Below are 6,000 nucleotides of genomic sequence, written 5' to 3'. Positions count from 1 at the left end.
CCACTGATCAACCACTCCCCAAAAATGCCACTGGAGGAGAGAATCAATCTGGACACCCTTAACAGATATATCAAAAACCACCCACACATCCCCCTTCTACCCACCACCGAATTCCACACCCTCCAGGACTGCCTCCACTGGACCCCCACGACTGCCACAGCCATCTGGAAATGGTGGACACACCACACCACATAGCACATAGCACATCACCTCTCCTACCCCGACCAGGGGGAGTACACACATACCCACGCTGAAGACAACACCATCCTTTCCTACCAAACATAAAATACGAACAAAAACCTACCCTCCACCACAGGACAACCCTCACCAAATAAGCAGATCATCCAGTTGGAGAGACAACAACCACACACCTACCCCTGAAACCAAGGGAGCTCCACTTACACCTACCTTAATATCTACCGACATAGTTCCGGTCCTTAAAGGCTCCCAAGTGATCAACCTATCACGCTTATTCATCCCTACCTCCATGGAACTCAAACTCCTACACAAAGGCCTCACCTACATCCTACATCCCTACCACCAAAAAAAGAGTACAGCACCCGCAACACACTACAAACTGAAATCAACAACTACCACAACAAACTCAAAGTAGCCATGTTCTTTCACCAGCAGGAACCCCTACCACACAAAACCACAGACCACAGAGATAAACTAGCACAGCTACACACACCCTCAAGATGGGTCCCCCAAAATGAAGACCTACCCCCCCCTGATAAAAGAAATTATGGATAAAGACTGGGATACTGTTGGATCCTGTGTTTTACATTATAGCCATTACCATATATATAATTGAATATTATCTGCTGTTGGCTTGTGTGGATGTATGTATGTGTTATGCAACATAGCTGACTTGAAACATTGTTAAAAGTATCAGGGCCATGGGACTTTCTCATGATGGAAAAATACAGAGAAGCATGAAGACAGGAACTGTTCAAATTAGTTGGGAGGGGGGCACATTCAGAGCGGGGTGTTGCGAGAACAAGCGGTCTTTTGTTAGATAACAGGAGCCAGGTGCGAGATAACGGTATGGAGCGTGAGAGCCTGGATGTTCTTCACAAGCAACATTTACATTTATCAACAGAAGCGCCAAGAGGCGGGGACCCGCCTTAGCGCCTGCAATAGGCTGAGCAAGTTTAAACCACACCCAGTCTCTACTGTGATAGGCCAACAGACGGGTTGGAACTGTCTATCACAGTATAAAGAATACTGTTTTACATACGTCTTGTCAGTTCCCTGTTCTGCCCTGCGTGGTATTACAGTGAGCCCGTATATACGAAAGTTGCATTTGCCATTTATTACTTAGCTAATAAAAAATACATAGTATAAAATCGGTGACTCAATTGTTGTATTTATCCTGATACCAGATTTGAATTTATGCAACCCTAACAATACCTTCAACACCTCTGCCTTCTCCCCGGAACCCACCAATAACCTCACGAAGGAGGAAACCACAGCGCTAAAACAACTAAAAAACAACCCCACTATTATCATAAAACCAGCGGATAAAGGCTCAGCCATTGTCATCTGGGATACCCAACAATATATCCTCGAAGCAGAAAGACAATTCCAAAACACGGAATTCTACCAGAAAATAAAGGGACCCATCTACCTCCGATCTGCAGCACTCATCAAAAGAGAACTCATACAAATGGAACAGAAGAACCACATCACAAAGGCAACGAGACTACCTCACAGGGGATACACCCACTAGGAGTAGGTGCTTCTATCTACTCCCCAAAATTCACAAAGACCCCTCCTCCTGGCCTCTCCCTTCTGAAGTACCTCCGGGGAGACTCATAATCTCAGATTGTGGAAGCGAAACATACGGCATCTCACAATGGATAGATGTACACCTACGTCCTCTTGCTTCCAAACACAACAGCTACCTCAAAGATACCCCCGACTTCCTCAACAAAATCGCCAACACACCAGTCACCGCTGATGACTTCTTATTCACCATGGACATCGAGAACCTCTACACCAACATTGAATTAGGAGCAGGACTTACAGCGGTCAGAGCCCACCTAAAAAAATACCCCTCACCGGATAGACCAGATGACCACCTCCTACGTCTCCTGGAAATGGCACTTACTCGCAACGACTTTGAATTCAACGGCAACACCTACCTACAAACAAAAGGTGTAGCCATGGGAAAAAGATTTGCACCGGCATATGCAGACATCTACCTAGCGGAATGGGAAAACACTGTTTACCCACTATGCCCACTCAAACTATTCCGCTTCTACCGATACCTTGACGACATATGGGGCATATGGCAACATGGCCCAGCAGAATTCCTACAATTCACCACCATTCTCAACAGCCACCACCCCTCCATCCACTTGACACACGTACTCCACCTCTCTGAAGTACACTTCTTGGACACCATCACCTACAAAGGACCTAACCTCATCGGGAAAGGTAGACTTGACACAAAAACTTCAAGTAAACAGACACGCACGCCCTTCTGCATGCTACCAGCTTCCATCCTCCGCACACCAGCAGAGGGATACTAAAATCACAGTTTCTGAGGTACCGCAGGATATGCACCCAACCCCAAGACCTCAAATGCCACACGCACCCTCTCCAAAGCCCTCACCAAAAACAGAGGAAACACCCGCTCGGAGCTGCAAAAAAACAAACACCACACCAAGGGACACACACGAACGGGACTAACTAAAGGAAACCACCATATCATACCCATCATCACAACCTACAACTCACCCAGCTACCGAGTGGCTACTCGCATCCAAAAAAGACTCAAATCCAAACAACTACTCCCTCTTCACATACCCATCCTGGCCTTCAAAAGGAACAAAAACCTCAAGGATTCCTTGGTCAGCAGCCACCTCTAAAATATAACCACAACGTAGACATCAAAGAATCCCACCGAGACTCACGGACCAAGGACGGACCTCCCTAAACCCCTCCAGGACCAACACCACTACCACGGGCTGGACCACCACTGAGGCTTCCAGTACAGCGGAGGAACATCTGGATATACACTGCACCCGCACCTTACACACCCCACATATAAAAAAATAGGGGGTCATTTAGACCACAAAAATAGGCCTCTAATAGAGTTACCGTGACCACGGACTCTCAAAAAAGACTTACCTTTTGTCACTTTACTTACACATTACTCAAAACAAAAACAAAAAAAGAGGGGGGAATGTGTATATATGTATCTATGCATGTATGTATGTATGTATGTGTATATATATATATATATATATGCATATATTTTTAGTTTTTTTTCGTTTCTGGAAGTAGGGGTTACCATGACCATGGACCCTTGACGAAAATAAACAGACTAAATTCAACCAAAAAATAATAATAAATAACCTTCACCAACCTTCTAAAAAAAACGCTTTTGTAGACACCCACCAACACCCCCGACGGACGAGAACTTTTTTTCTCCAACTACTCTGGGGACCCCGACCTGGCGACTCCCCCGCAGCGATTAAACCCTAAGCAATTAGGCTCTTCCATACACCAAGCAAGAAGACAGGAGGAAATGGATAGACCGGACTCCTTCGGGACCTCTCGGGGTCCTGTTGGCAGACCAATCGGCTCAACCCTCCCAGCCCCACAAAAACAGGAGACTCACGTACCGCGCTGAACGACTATCTACCCCAGTTTAGAATTGGATTGGCAGTATGTTCAGTAGCGCGTGTTTCATCCTAGCGGGTTGGGGCAGTTAAGTCCTCGAAAAGTGGGGCTTTTGGGTCAGGCGCTGCGGCTGGAGGTTTCGCTTCCGCCGTGTAATCCCTGGGGTGCCCAGATTACGTCTGGCGAAGAATTGGATCCCACAGAACAATTTTTTTACTGGGGGACTCCTTACCCCGCCGCACTAAGCCTGGACAACCGACCCACTTTTTTACCTGTACTACGAAAAAATTCATTGTCTAGGGTTGGCATACCACTGGAACACTACGATCCTGGAAGGGAGTAGCTCCACAGGTCACTATCACCCAAACCACTGAATTACCTACGACTGAGATGGTGGGGATGGACACATGGCAATCAACTTCTACTACTGCCAGACGTACGATACAAAAACCAGAGAAGATTTGCCTGATCCTAAACCCTCCATACACCCACTGAAACACAGGACGGATCTCCAAGGGCGGATGCATGACAACCGTAGAGAGGGCTCGCCTTCTGGGTTGTTGTCTGCTCAAACCACTGGTAGTTGAAAGACTAAACCACTTGACATGGACACATGGCAACCAACTGAGGTCCGGACCTGCATAAGGTACGCAACTTCATGGTTTTGCCTGATCCCACGCCGAGTATACCCATACAGACCAGCTCGATTCGACTAGACATGGGCTGATTCAGAGTTAAGATCCTGGAAGGGAATAACCCCTGAATTACACAACATGATTGAAAACATCCAGGACCTAACGACTGACGAACACGGAAGTAAATACATGGAGCTAGGAGAAAAGGATCCGATGGGGAGTAAACTCCTAGGTTGCACTATGCTTTCCACTTCCGTTGACATAGCGGACCTAGACATCATGACCATACCACTCGACATGGACACATGGCAACCAAACGAGGACCGGACCTGCATAAGGTAAGGTTTTGCCTGATCCTACGTCGAGTTGACAGACCTACCTAAACCTAACCTTAACCATTCTAAAAAACTATACCTTACCCTAACCACTCTAAAAACCCTTACCTAAACCTTACCTTAACCATTCTAAAAAACTATACCTTACCCTAACCGTAACCATTCTAAAAACCATACCTAACCCTAACCCTACAGACAGACAGTCTTTACACCCAACCAACGGGTTAATCTACAAGTGGGCAACCATGAGGCCTACAACTTTGGCCGGCCGCGCCCGGACCCCTCCGGCCTACACGCATATGATGTGGAGTGCACCCCCTCCCTTCCCCCCTCCGGTTTCCACATGTCAGAGATGGAAGTGGATCAACCGACTCAAAACTAGAAACCTAACCCTAACCCCCCCCCCCACACCTAACCCTAACCTAACCCTAACCTAACCCTAACCCTCTAACCCTAACCCTAACTAACCCTTTACACCTGCTTTGCTTGCTGTTAGGGGTTTTAGGCTGGGTTTCTGTACAGCACTTTGAGATATCAGCTGATGTAAGAAGATACATTTGATTTGAGTAGCATCTGCAGCAACATGAATGGTAGCTTGAACCTATTTTAATGTCTCTAGCTCTTCTTTGAAAATACACTCATGCTTTGAAACCACCTGCTGTCGTGTCAATGTCTCTGTGGTGACATGTTTCATTTCATCCCAGTTCAATTGTATTTCCTCCAGCCACCCTCTCCCTAGTAAACTGGGGCCATTTCCTTCCAATACTAAGAGATACAGACTTTTCTTTTGTCCTTGATATTCCACTTTAATATCAGCAACTCCAATCATAGTCATCTTCTCCCCTGTGTACATGTTGGGTTTAATGGGGGTGTCCTATTATCCCACATGCATAACACTTTTCATGTTTGAATTTCCAGTCAATGTTTGCCTTTGCAACGATAACCGGCTCTATTGGCTGCTGCCCCGCAGCTTTCCCTTCTTCGAAACACAGCGCGCTCAGAGCTGTTTTACTGTATGACAGAGTCGTGCCCCTTGCCTGCAAATCCAGAGCATTTCTATGTGCAGACTCCATGGCCAGGGACAGTAGGATTGCATTCTTAAACGTGAGATTAGGCTCTGATAACAAGCGTATTTGTATCCTGTCATCATTAATCCCACACACCAGCCGATCGAGTAGCATTTCCGATAATGTCTTCCCATAGTTACAGTCCAGTGCTAGTTCTCAACTCAGACACATGTTCCCCCATCAATTCCCTAGCTCTTCTCATGCTGTGTAACAGTTTTGTTTCCCCTCTCCTCACCCATACCTGTGACCCTCTGCACACATCAACATCTGACACCCTCGAAGCATCGTTACCTATCACTCCACAAAAGCCGTGGCCTTTGCAGAGCAAGG

This window comes from Oncorhynchus kisutch, unplaced genomic scaffold, assembly GCF_002021735.2.
Source record: "Oncorhynchus kisutch isolate 150728-3 unplaced genomic scaffold, Okis_V2 scaffold796, whole genome shotgun sequence".
Lineage (NCBI taxonomy): Eukaryota > Metazoa > Chordata > Actinopteri > Salmoniformes > Salmonidae > Oncorhynchus > Oncorhynchus kisutch.
The sequence above is the reverse complement of the archived record's forward strand: the minus strand, read 5'-3'. Positions refer to the sequence as shown.